Source organism: Lepisosteus oculatus, chromosome 18 (genome assembly GCF_040954835.1).
Source record: "Lepisosteus oculatus isolate fLepOcu1 chromosome 18, fLepOcu1.hap2, whole genome shotgun sequence".
In the NCBI taxonomy this organism is placed as follows: Eukaryota; Metazoa; Chordata; class Actinopteri; order Semionotiformes; family Lepisosteidae; genus Lepisosteus; species Lepisosteus oculatus.
The window spans coordinates 13,656,721-13,670,983 of NC_090713.1; the positions used below are offsets into that span (position 1 = coordinate 13,656,721).

The following is a 14,263-nucleotide window of genomic DNA, read 5'->3' on the forward strand; positions in this document are numbered from 1 at the left end:
AAAAATCTTCTGAAAATGTAAATACACGGTATCATACTCTATGCATTGTTTGTTAATATCTATTGTTGCTTGTTAAGAACTACCAAGCTTGATTATGCAAGACCTACCTTCTCTAAATCCCTGTTGACTTTTCCATGTATGTGATCCTCTAGTTTAGTTTTTATAATTTGTCCTTCCTGTAATAAAAATCAGACTTTATTGGTCTATAATTTCTTGGTTCAGTTTTGTTATCCATCACGTGGATTGGCACTACATTTCCATTTCTCCAGTCCTTGGTTTTAGTGTCTGTTGGAAGAGTTGTGACGTGGCTTCTGAATACATGTACTCTGACATAATGTAATATGATTTAAGCATTAATATTATTAACCATAAACACTGTCATGCACAAATCCTTAAATGAATAACAATAATAATAAAACAATGACAATCTGCAAGAGTTCAATTTTTAGATCCATTCATTGTGTTTTTTTGTTCTTACAGAACATGAGGATTTAAGCCTAACATTGAAGAAGATTCCTTAACGGAGCAAGATGGCAGAATTTCTTATCTTTAAGAGACAGAACAAACTCCTCCAGATGTTCATCAAACACCACAGTCTGCAGACCTGCTGATCAAACTCCTCTGAGTAGACTGTGTGAAGGACTGTTTCCATTGTGCTCTAGTATATGTGAAAGGTAGAGACAGGTCTCTCTCTTGCTCTGGATCTGGTCTAGTGTGTAATTGGATGAGTATACATTTGTTTCTTATTTCTAGAATTAAAAAAGATTGTATCTTAAATATATAATTAGTTCTCTTGATCTTCTATGCATATTTTGTCTTAAGAAAATTGGATATTGCATACATGCAAGTTTTTATTTTGTGCAGTTAATTCCTAGGAAGATGGCATGGTAACACACTGGTTAGTATTGCTGCCCAACAGCACTGGGACCCTGAATTCAGTTCTGGGATGCTACTGTATCTGCGTGAGGTTTTTATATTCTCTTCATGTTTACATGGGTTTCCTCCAGGTACTCCAGTTTTCTCCCACAATCATGTTCGTAGATTAATGGTATTCTGGGAAAATTGACTCTGGAGTGAGTGTGCATCCTGTGATGGACTGGAGTCCGGTCCTGATTGTACCCTGTCTTGTGCCCAAGGATTGCTGGTATAGGCTCTGGCTCCCTCATACAATTTCAGTAAGAAGTCTCTTTCTGTATGTAGAGTGGATAAGTGTGTATGAACAGTTTGTCTATATGAAGGCATCACTGCAGGGATGTGGATTTGGACTGACTGTGTATACTGACTGTGTAAACCGGGTTCACTCTGGGTTCAGCTGGTACTAGTGGGTTGAACATGTTTTTCCAGTAGAAAGGTACTGCTGGTTGTTCTGTATGTCCATGTTGCACCTGAACCAGACATAGCGCAGAAAAGAAATGCACAAACACTTGCAAAAGCTTAAATATATAAAACAATCACAGATAGCTGTGTTACAAAAGAACATGCATATTTTAATCATAATTTAATCAAAAAGTGTTAAACAAAAACATATTTTAGAATTTGTGTAGTTGCTAGCATTGAACTGTGTGTAAGATGCAGATGAATAGAATCAATAGGCAAACATACAGTAGATGATGTTGTTCCACGGAGCCAGCATCTTAAGATGTTCATATTTAGAAGCAATTTGTTTAAATAACAAATTAGCCTGTGGATACTGATGTGCCAGAGAGGTGGAAAAGCTGTTTGCCTACGCCATCACTTTAAAATGTATCCTCAGTGAGTAACTGCTGCTAACTCATAGTGGGTTTCTAACACTGTATATAGTTACACAGTATCTTTAGTTCCATCCATTTCCTAATCTCTTTATCCAATACAGGGGAGCTGGAGCCTATCCCAGCAAGCAACAGGCACAAGGCGGAATACATCCTGAACATAACACCAGTCCAACACAGGGAAGACACTTTATTTATCCAGAAGCCTATTAACCTGCCAGTATGTTTGGACTGCAAGAGGAAATCAGATCACCTGAGGAAACCCATGATTTGCATAATTTAATTTTGTAAACCTCTGAGACGTCTGGTGCTCCTGTTGTATTTCTGAAAAAAAGATACAAAAAGCATACTAACCAGTGTGCCAACCCTATTCTTAAGGTCATACAATTATATTTTTAAAAACAGTAACATTGTTCAACATTGTTACTCATGATTGTTTAGTTAGAAAAATATTTTAATTCTATTTTACCCTATTATATTTACCCTCATTTTTCATTATTTTTCAATTTTGTATTTTACTTATTTTCTGATAGTCAGATTTAATGTATATTTGAACAAAGTCTTATAAATTAATATTTTTTCAAGATGTGGAAGAAGGGCAACAATTTATTACAGTGAAATTGTTAATATCAATTATTGATTACTAACATTTTATGCTAACACCTGCCTTTCTTATTTAGATGTATATGGAATATTGAACTAAGTGTGACATAACATTCAAAAAATACAATCAAGAATCGCATGTGGTATTTGTATAAATGAAACTTTTCTAAAATGTATTAAAAATATTAAAATCGATTAAAATGTATAATTTTGCCATGTGTAATGTCACGAGGAAGCACAATAAACACCTGCTTTGTTTAACGATGTTTCAAAAATAAAACTAACTGGTGAGAAAGCTATTTTTAATGCTAATTAAAAATCTTGAAATTAAAAGAAGTGATGTACGTTGCTTGATTAATTTTACGCAGATACGCTCGGTGCTGTAAGCGATCCAGGCTGCAGATGGCTCATTCTGTATTGCTGAGCTCCACGCCTCCTCTCTCTCTCAGTTCTGCCTCTTCTCTAACGGAGCTCAGTGGGTGGGGCGCTATTTTCTCAGCGACCTGCTGATCTGCTTCACACCACAGGAAGACAGGAGAACGTGATTTTTCCCGTATGAAACGCATGCTATGTTTACAAAATTAAGGTGTTTAAAACGTTTAAAAATTAAAAAGAACTTACAGCATACACAAAGATTCTAAGCTGATCACGAAGAAGAAAAATCACCCATCATAAATAGGCATTTTAATAAGAAAGCAAAAGTTCTGAAAACGTGAGAAAACAAATGACCCTGAAAAAAATACAAGATGTTTGAAATTATTCTTTATTATTAATAATCAATTAATATTGTTAATAATGATCAGATACATTATTATAGTTCAGTTTCAGTTGTCTTTTTATTACCACTTTGTTATTTTCGATTGTATTTATTATAATTATAGTTTCATTTTAATGCTTGTTGTTAAGGCTTGTTTTAAATTGCCCCACTGGAAGAATTAATATTTTGAATTGAACCGAACTAAACCAGTTTAACTGTTTTTTTCTCCCACTGTTGACAATATTCACCTTTGCTCATTCATGTTTCTATTGATATAATTTAACATTAAATACTTTGTGATATAAAACAATAAAAAGTCAGTATAGTGTACATAATATTTAGGATTTTATTTTTTAAAAAGGAGTTTGTTTGTTAAAAGAAAAACTTGTACCATAAGCAAGAATAAAACACAGACCTCTGGAGGGAGAGTAGCTCTCCAAACCCATTGGTCCAACACACCACTCGGAAAGACAGCTGAAACAGACAGGTCAGAATGTTTCCAAAGTAATCACAAGTCAATGAATCGATGCAGATGTTTACAAAGAAAGTGGAATACGGTAATACTACCAGCTATATAAATATATTGCATTTAGATCCTTAAATTAATATTGTTTTAATGTCTTTAGTTATGCGATTTCATATTATATTAAGCAGACTCTAAAAAGTCCATGTTGAAATAACGACAGCAAGAATTCACAGAACAGGTTAAAATATTATAGCTTTTTATAAAATTATATAAACTTAATATACTGTAGTATATTGTCAGAACCTTTTCAAAATAACCACAGTAAGTGACCGAATTAAAGAGTTTGATGCATAAAATGTTGATGAAGAAAGTGCAATACTGTTGTAAATTTCTTTGATTTCAGTTACCGCTATCAGTCAAATACAGAATACAGATGCAGCCATTCAAAGTGCGCAGCACAAACACGTACCGCGGGCATTTGGCTACGTCATCGCACGTAATCATTGGTTGACTGACAGGGGCACTTGGTCGGTCATAGAAAGATTTAAATGTCTTTACTGTGCCCGTTTTAGTATTGAATATTCATATGAAATTTTACCACTGAAGGGAAATCTTAGTAGCTGAGCATAAAAAGAATAGGAGCATAACTCGTGTGAAGGCCATAAACGATATTAATTTTGGAACATAAACATACAGTATATGGCTGGTCTCGGTAATTTAAAGAAAACATACACACCAGTATTCCATTTCTCCCTAATCACCCTATACATTTTAAGCATCGAAGTCTTTAACTAACATGTGAAATAACGTGTATAAAAAGTGGTAGTTTTAAGCTTTTCTGCGAATACGCTCGATACCGGAGTAAACAAGCATACTTTTAGAATTTGATTAATAGGGAATATGGAATCGCGTATCTAAAGAAATTAATAACGATATAATTATATTCATATACTGCAACACATATACATATGTATATGCTGTACAATGGCTATTGATACTGTATGTGTAGGGCTGTTTCACCTTGCCTCATGTGAGTGGTGTGGTGGTCTAAGTGCTGGACCTGTAAGCATCAGGTCAACTGTTCAAATCCAGCTGGTGCCATGACTTTTCTTTTAACTAACATTTCTTTGAAAAAATAAAATAGCAATAATATGGACAATTAATTGACTTTTTATATTTCTAAATATCACAACGTTCGAATCGAAGTCATTTTTTAATAACAATGAAGAGTCACCTTCCTTCCTTCTGACAACGGTTTCTGCTTCTGCTTCCTGCTTCTGTCGTAACCGGGGTAAAGTTAGCTTGAAGTTCGAAAATGATTTTGGCACGCCTGTAGCGCTTTCACGAAACCTCTTAGAGTTGCGTGACTGCTTGCTTTGTGTATAAAATACATTGTGAATGCTTTCTGAGCCTTTACTTTTTCGTTTTTATGACATTTGTTTGACCAAGCACGAATAGTCTTTTGTCCATATCTTCGCAATGGAAGCACAGAACGCCTTCAAACCAAATGCATTTTAAAGACCACGACTTGTGGAAATTTCCACAGCCTCTACATCAAACTATCAGTGGGCTAATTATCTTTTTTTAAACCTCCGGTTTTTCATCGATGCGTAATTATGCACTAACTGGAACCCGGTGGACCTCTGTGTCACATTCACAACGCGAGAAATACTGTTCAGTACAGCTTCATGCGAAAAACCCATATATGGCCATAGGAAGCAGAACAGCGCAGTCTCCAATTACCCAGACTGTAAGCATGGGAATAAAGCTTTGTTTGATTTCTGAAACCCTTCCTTTACGTCCTGTTTTCATTCAGGTAAGGGTCAACTATATTCACAATACTACTGACAGCAGGAAGATTAAAATATTCTTTACTCAGCAGCTTATTAAAAACAGCTCCCATGATGTGCAAACCGATTTTTTACACAGAACACTGACACAGCTTTGTGTTCTGAATCTCTTTTTCTCGTGCTTTTATTTAATGTGGCACAATGCACTGGGATAGGGGTTTTCTGTTCACAAACCAATAGCATTTAAACCACAGCACCCACAATGCTGCAGGTAAGTGTTTTGCACACTAAGCAGGTCCTCTGACGTTTCCCAGCTTTGTTTTGGGTTGTGGAGCCTTTATTTTTTTATGATTTTTTGAAGATAACACTACAGCTAATACACTAGGATAGGTGGGTCTTCTTCATGGCTCAATAGCATTTCAAGTACAACAGCCACACTGCTGAAACCAAGTTTTTTACACACCAAACACCCCCCACTAACCTTATACAACCTTGCTGTGGCTGTGGCCCCTTTCTTTATTTTTTTATGATTTTTTCAATATGGCACCATTAGACAGGCGATACATGGGGATGGGGGGGGTCAATAGCGAGTCAATATTCACGAGTCAATAGCTCTTCAAGCACAACAGCCACAGTGCTGCAACCAGGTGTTTTACGCACCAGACAGCTCCCCTAACCTTATACAACCTTGCTTTGAGTTGTGGAACATTTCTTTATTTTTTTATGATTTTTTGACTGTAATCAAGTGCTGTGCTCACTAGGCAGGCCTCCTGACCTTTCACAGTCTTGCTTTGTTGTGTCAAACTTTAATTCTCTTTTTAGGATTTTTTTAACATGGCAACTTCCACCAAGATGGGTGGGGGTGGGGGGGGGGGTGCTCTTCAATAGCTTTTTCATCTATACACACAAACGGATGTAACCAAGACACTCAGAAAAATACAACAGAAATGCCGACAGTGGAGCACGGAAGTGTACAGAGGCTTATTATTATAAAATATCTCATTTATACGAGACAGCATTGCGTTTATACGAGAAAATAATCTTGTATATACGAGACGTATTGCGTTTACACACAATAGTTAATTTGTGAACAATGTTGCCTACTGTATTAATATTGTAGCACTACAGGGTTCATGTGGGTGCCCTTGCCACTCCCGCATCAGGTCAGCCCCCATCCATCAGGGACTTCAACCCAGGCCTCCAGTGTCACTCAACAGGGACCCAGCCGCTTGAGCCAAAGGGAAATCTCCCCTCAGCCCTACGGCTGCAGGTCCTGCTATTCACAGGGGAGGGCGGTGACGTCACCACTCTGGTAAGCCAGCTCAGCTCTCACAAGCAATGGAGACTGTATGCGCTACAATACTGAATACAGCATTGTACTGTATATTGTAACGAGATGGGGTCAGCGAGGATGGAGAGAGGAACTCGGGCTCTTTTAAAACCACAGCGCTTTATAGTCGGACGTGCGTCCGGCTCAGCACCAGCAACAGAGAAAGTGAGAAAAGAGAGAAACGGTACAACACACTGGGGTCATTTCATGTACAGTATAGAGTGGTAAGTGGGTACAGATATAAAAGTGGCTGCAAAACTGGGATAACTATTTACAGGGACCCCGGCAACCTATCTAGGGTGTACACCCGTTCAGAATGGTCAGCGGCACTGGCCAGTGGCTCCCCTAGTCCCCGCCCTGACCACTACTACTACTCCCGTCCTGCCCCTCGCCGTGCACCCCAGCCGGGCGCTCTTCGGCCGCAACGCCAGGCGAGGACGCCACACTATGAAATAATATTGTCCCCTGCAAAGTACTGTAGCATTGACTTAAACATAAGCAAAACATGTGCACACACAAAAAAAAACAATTTAAAGGAACACGTGTTCTGTCTTTTGTATACATGAAGTACAATGCCGTGTCAGTAAATACGGAAGCGCATTGCTGCCACCAAGGGTAAAACAATCGCCCCTTATTTCGTAATTACGAGATAGCAATGATTACTTCAGTGTATAGACAACCTGTTGTGTTGTGCACTGAACGCGTGTAGAAGCTACCGTGAGCTTAGCTGGCACTTTTGGTTTAATGATCGTGTCAATGTCCAGCGCTGCAGAATTTGTACGTATTTACTTTCGACTGGGGTTTAGTCATAATAAAGTCATGAAATTTTGAGCAAATATAAACAGAATCATTATAAGCATCGCAACCAGGTGTGTGGGATTTAGAGATCAAAGCAATGATTGCTCCGTTATGCACAGTTATACCTGCAATCAGCTCCACTGCTTAAAACTCCGCACGGAGCGATAGAGGTAATATATGGCGATCGTGCTGTCGCATGATCACATAAAGTACCCGAGAATTACTATCTCGTACGAGAAAATTCCTTGCCGATGATTTTGTTTTCCTTAGTGGCAGCAATGCGCTTCCGTAAGAAAGCATTCCCAGGCTAAACGCGTATCGTTTTCGCCGTTTCTGCGAGAAGAGACATCACGGCTTTCCAAACTTTCAGTATGTTCTTCTTGATGTGAAGCTGCAGAAACATGTCCTGTACATAGGTTGTACATTGCCTCCTCTTTAAACATTGAACGCAATACATTCACTTGACTTGATAGTAAGACTTATGCCAAGTGTTATCGCTGTTAACAGTAAACGGAACAATTCCGTCCTGGAATTCTTTTTCTTTTTCAAAACGTTTTTGTTTGGCATTACCCTGTCTCTGTACACATGCACATCCGTGCAAACGGACACAGAAATATTGTTTCTTCTCCCATCAAAATGCACTTTTCCTACATTTTGCTGTGTAAATCCAAATTCAAATCATTTGATGTCAGCATACTGTAGTCTAAAAGCTTTTAATAATTATTATAATTGCTTACACTTATACTGTTCTGTATAATTATTAGTTCTTTGTAAAAGGCTGAACAGGGATTACTGTATTATTAGTCAACAGAGGGCAGCACTGAAAACTGATTTGAGAGTCTCAGTTTTTCCCCAAAAAACACTGTTCTGCTCCTCTTACTGTGACACTTGTCTCAGTGTGTGAGAACAGTGCTGCTCTTTCATTTCACCCTACCTGTCCAACAGATTGTTTCATCCTATCAATACAGCCTCTCCTAAGAATCCAGTCTGCCTGATATTGAGATACCTCACCTGTGAACCTGTCTGAGATGCTTTGCAGCCTCACACTTCTTCTTTGTACTTCGGGATGTTCACCAGTTTCACTCTGTTTCATCAGTTTCTGTATATGATGCACTGAAAGTATTGAAGTAAGAACAGAATTTGAATCTGCAGCTCATAACAAAAAAAACTTGCAGTACAATAATTATACTCTAAGATTACAGTTGAGAACCTATCTTTGAAGCCAACCCTCAATAAGAGTGATATTCTGCCAAGGTCTGGCAAGATTATCATCTCTGAGTCAACATATGTGTTTCTTGTATGTAGAAAAGTGTTGGACAATACGGGGCTGTACAGCTACACAACTCTTCTCTGAGTTCACCATCCTCGGTTCTGAGCTGTAACCAGACCAGCTCCACTGGGCTCTGATCCCTTTACACTCACAGGGACAGCCTGAATGTGGGAGGAGTCTGCAGAGGATTTCTGGGCTTTCAATGTGCTTCAGACATTCAGAGCTCAACTCAGTATGGGTTTTCTATACTGTTTTTTATTAACAGTATCACTCTGAGCAAAATCTAACCTGGTTCATAATCACTGCAGGTATTGTTTCACAACAAGAATAACATACTGTACGTTTGGAAAGCTGTGTCGTTGCTACTTCCTGGTCAAATACACATTCGATTACTGACGTTTTACTGGGATTTTACAACCGACTCGCTACATCCATCGCAGCACAGGACGCCGTTTTTTTCGTTCGTCTGCCTGCGGAGTCTCTATCCCTGCCTTTCGGCGCACGTCTGTAAGTCCATCATGTACCGGCGCCGATCTAAAAAATCTCCTCTCACTACCGCACCTGGACCGCATTCCGCTTCCCCCTGCATCCCAGAGACTGGCCAGATCAGCGCTACTCAACACTCGCACCGTTAACACCAAGGCTCTTCTTTTATGTGACATTATCAAAGAAAAACAACTGGACCTTCTGTGTTTAACCGAAACATGGCACAAACATAACGATGGACTCCTGTTTAACCAACTAGTTCCTCCTGGGTATGGTTTGTTTGACCTTCCGCGTCTTTCAGGCAGAGGCGGGGGCATCATTGCTATTTACAACCTTTTTTACAGTCTAAGTCCTATAACTATACCTCCTCCCTCTTCTTTTGAGTGTCTTGTTTTAAATGTTTCTATCCCCCAATCTACTATTATTGCCACAGTTTACAGACCACCCAAACCCAGTGGAGTCTTCTTAGGTGAGTTTGCTGATTTTCTTTCATTCTTATCCCTTAAATTTAAAAGGATCCTTATTCTAGGGGACTTTAATATACACATTGATTCAACCTCTTCCAGTCTGGCTAAAGACTTCCTTTCTCTTTTGGGATGCTTTGACCTTACTTAGTTTGTTTGTACCCCTACACATAACAAAGGACACACCTTAGATCTAATTATTGCAAATGACTCCTTTGTCTCCCACTGCTCTCCCCTTGATCTAGGCCTCTCTGACCACTTAGCCATTCTCTTCAATCTGGAATTACCTGTTTCTAACACTTCCCCCTCACGCTCTGTAAATTTCTGCAACTGGCGATCAATTGATCACCCAAGGTTTCCAAATTCTGTTCTGTCCTCCTTATCCTGTTTCTCTTCCTCTGACCCTCTAGAGGACAAAATACAGTTACTTGACAATGGTCTTTTATCTACCCTCGACACCTTTGCTCCTTTAAAAACTCGAACCATCTCCTTCTCTCGCCCTGCCCCCTGGTACAATGACCATCTGTGATTCATGAAGGCAGCCTCTCGCAAACTTGAGCGTAGGTGGCGTCTTTCTGGCCTAAATGTACATTATCAGGCCTGGAGAGATCACTTATCTGATTATAAGGTTACTATAGAGTCTGCTAGATCCACCTACTTCTCTCACATCATTGAAAAACACCAAAACAACCCTAGACATCTTTTCTCCACCATCAACAGACTGCTCAAGCCAAACTGCCCTACCACATTACCTGCCTCATCACAACTTTGCAACACATTCTTAGATTTCTTTAGTTCTAAGATTGACAACATCCGGCATCACATTCTCTCCACTACGGATATAATTTCCATACCTCCTACCTCCTCATCCAACTTCTCTGGTTCCTGTCTCTCCAGCTTTTCTCTTCTTGACTCAGCATCCCTAAACAAACTAGTTACGCGCATGAAACCCACCACATCTATTTTAGATCCCATTCCCACCACTTTATTCCAGTCCTGTTTCTCTTCTCTCTGTCCCATTGTCCTCAATATTTTACATGAATCCTTGAGCACCGGTACCAACGGTCCTCAAAACTGCTGCTATTACCCCCGTGCCAAAGAAGTCTAACATGGCTCTCGACAATCTAAACAACTTTCGCCCCATCTCCAACTTACCCTTTCTCTCTAAAATTCTAGAACGTGCTGTCACACTTCAGTTACATAACCACCTCATGACAAACAACCTTTTCGAACCCCTCCAATCTGGCTTCCGTCAACTTCACAGCACAGAAACTGCCCTGGTCAAAGTCACCAACGATCTCCTAATAGCTTCTGATTCTGGTTCTCTTTCCATACTCATCCTTCTTGATCTCAGTGCTGCCTTTGACACTGTTGACCATAACATCTTACTTTCTCATCTCGAGGCTGTGTTTGGAGTCTCTGACACTGCCCTCAAATGGTTTAAATTTTACCTCACTGACTGCTGTCACTTTGTCTCTCTCAATGGGTACAGGTCTGAAATTGGTCTTGTCAAGTCTGGTGTCCCCCAGGGCTCAATACTGGGCCCCTTGCTCTTCAACATTTACATGTTCCCACTTGGTCAGCTTTTAAGATCACATGGCCTCAGCTTTCATTTTTACGCTGACGATACTCAAATATACATCCATACCAAACCCGACACTGATGTGGCTGTCTCTATTCTATCTAATTGCATTTCTGACATAAAAATTTGGATGACTCAAAACTTCCTTCATCTTAACTGTGACAAGACTGAAGTCATGCTTATTGGTACCCCCCATCAACTTCGTAAAGCCAGTCCTGTAACCCTATCTGTAGATGGCTCTGTACTTGAGCTTCAATCAAAATTGAAAAACTTTGGGGTTATATTCGAATTTGGCTTAACATTCGACCCACATGTACAGCATACTGTCAAAACATATTTTTTTCACCTTAGAAATATCGCAAGACTACGCCCTATGCTATCATTAACTGTGGCTGAAAAGCTGATCAACATATTTGTATTCTCTCGAATTGACTACGGCAATGCTCTACTCGCTGGGGTATCTAAATCTACTCTGAACAAACTGCAGTATGTCCAAAATTCAGCAGCCAGGATCCTGACCAGGTCTAGTGCAAGTGTTCACATTACTCCTATCCTGGAGTCCTTGCACTGGCTTCCGGTCAAATTCCGCATAGACTTTAAAATCCTCATGCTCACCTATAAGGCTTTACATGGCTTGGCACCTCAATACCTGTCTGAACTTTTATCGCCCTACTCCCCACCTCGCAACCTCCGCTCTTCAAATTCTGCCCTCCTTACTGTCCCCCAAGCCCGTCTACATTGTATGGGCGACAGGGCCTTCTCCTGCTATGCCCCCAAGCTCTGGAACTCTTTGCCCAAGGATATCCGAGAGTCACCTTCTCTAAACTCCTTCAAATCCAGACTCAAAACCTTCTTCTTCAGAAAAGCCTTTACTTAACTGGTTCCATTCTTCACCCCTCTGCTCTTCTTAGTACCACCTTCCACGGTCTCCTCTATTGTTATTGTTGTAATTGTAATTGTGTCTTATCTTGTGAAATCTTCTTATTCATTGTTGTAGTCTTCTTATTTATTGTTATTGTCATCCTGTAAAGCGCTTTGAGAAGCCACCTTTAAAGGTGCTATATAAAATAAAGTTTATTATTATTATTATTATTATTATTATTATTATTATAAATCCAAATTCAAATTCATTTCATTCATGTCAGCATACTGTAGTCTAAAATCTTTTATTAATTATTATAATTGCTTACACTTAAACTATTCTGTACAATGATTAATTTTTTGTAAAAGGCTGCACAGGGATTACTGTGTTATTAGTCAACAGAGGGCAGCACTGAAAACTGAATTGAGAGTCTCTCTGCTAGCAAACGCTGCTGCTCTTACTGATGTGAACTTGTCCAGTGTAATTGCAGTATTACTGACACTAGAGGGCAGCACTGAACACTTGTAAGTAGAGAAGTGTTGGACAATATGGGGCTGTGCAGCTACACAACCCTTCTCTTGAGTACACCAGCCCCGGTTCTGAGCTGTAGAACAGACCAGCTCCACTGGGCTCTGATCCCTTAACACTCACAGGGACAGCCTGAATGTGGGAGGAGTCTGCAGAGGATTTCTGGGTTCTCAATGTGCTTCAGATGTTCAGAGGTCAACTTAATATTGGTTTTCTTTAATGTTTTGTATTAACAGTATCACTCTGAGCACAATCTAACCTGGTTCATAATCCCTGCAGGCATTGTTTCACAACAAGAATAGCATACTGTACGTTTGGAAAGCTGTGTCATTTCTACTTGTCACAGAAATTGTGACAAACACGCATTTACCCCAGTATTGCTCACTGACACTGTGCTCTACTTCATGTACACAAAAGACAGAACACGTGAAACTGTACAAACATGTACTGTTCATGTTTTTTTTACCTACTCTTTAAACATTGAACAATATATTTACGATGACTTGACACTCAGACATAATACCTATGTTGGCTTACTTTTACCATTATTATTGGTCACTCATTAAATTTTTAAACACAAAAACCTTTATGCCAGCAGCCGTATCACCCTGCAACTCACAACTGCCAGGCCCCTGAAGCTCAACAGGTATGAGTCTGGTCAGTACCTGGATGGGAGATTCCTGGGAAAAACTTCCCCTGCTGGAAGGGGTGCCAGTGTGTCCAGTAGGGGGCATTTACCCTGTGGTCTGTGTGGTTCCTAATGCCGTTCCTAATGATGGGGACACTATTCTGTAAAAAGATGCTGTCCTGGTTCTCTGTTATTATAAATCCCAGGGAGTTTCTCAAAAAAGAGTAGGGGTGTAACCCTGACGTCCTAGCCAAATTTCCCACTGGCTCTTACCAATCATGGCTTCCTAATAATCTCCCTCTTTATCACTCTGCTGTCCTCTGGTGTGTAGGGAGCATTCTGGCGCACTATGGCTGCTGTTGCTCATCCAGGTGGGGCTGCACAATAGTGGTGGTGGAGGGGATCCCCATTACCTGTAAAGTGCTTTGAGTGGGTGTCCACTGGTGTGTGTTTGTTGCCGATTCTGTTTTCCAAACGTACAGTATGTTATTCTTGTTGTGAAACAATACCTGCAGGGATTATGAACCAGGTTAGATTGTTGATATGATACAGTCATACTGTTAATACAAAACAGTAAAGAAAACCAATATTGAGTTGAGCTCTGAATGTCTGAAGCACATTGAGAGCCCAGAAATCCTCTGCAGACACCTCCAACATTCAGGCTGTCCCTGTGAGCGTGAAGGGATCAGAGCGCTGTGGAACTGGTCTATTTTACAGCTCAGAACCGGGGCTGGTGAACACAGAGAAGGGTTGTGTAGCTGCACAAGCCCATATTGTCCAACACTTCTCTACTTACAAGAAAATACATATGTTGACTCAGAGATAATAATCTTGCCAGACCTTAACAGCATATCAGACTTATTGAGGGTTGGTTTCAAAGATACCCTCTCAACTGTAATCTTAAAGTATATCGTACTGCAAGGTTTTTTTTTTGTTATGAGCTGCAGATTC

At 39.9% G+C, this 14,263-nt stretch overlaps 1 long non-coding RNA gene across 1 annotated transcript; it reads left to right on the plus strand.

Annotated features, from left to right (window-relative positions):
* Positions 1 to 408: 408 nt before the first annotated feature.
* LOC138223938 (uncharacterized) lies at positions 409 to 2,687 on the plus strand. Its single transcript, XR_011182357.1, has 2 exons — positions 409 to 1,175; positions 1,853 to 2,687. It is a non-coding gene; the product is annotated as an uncharacterized lncRNA (long non-coding RNA).
* The last annotated feature ends 11,576 nt before the right edge of the window (positions 2,688 to 14,263 follow it).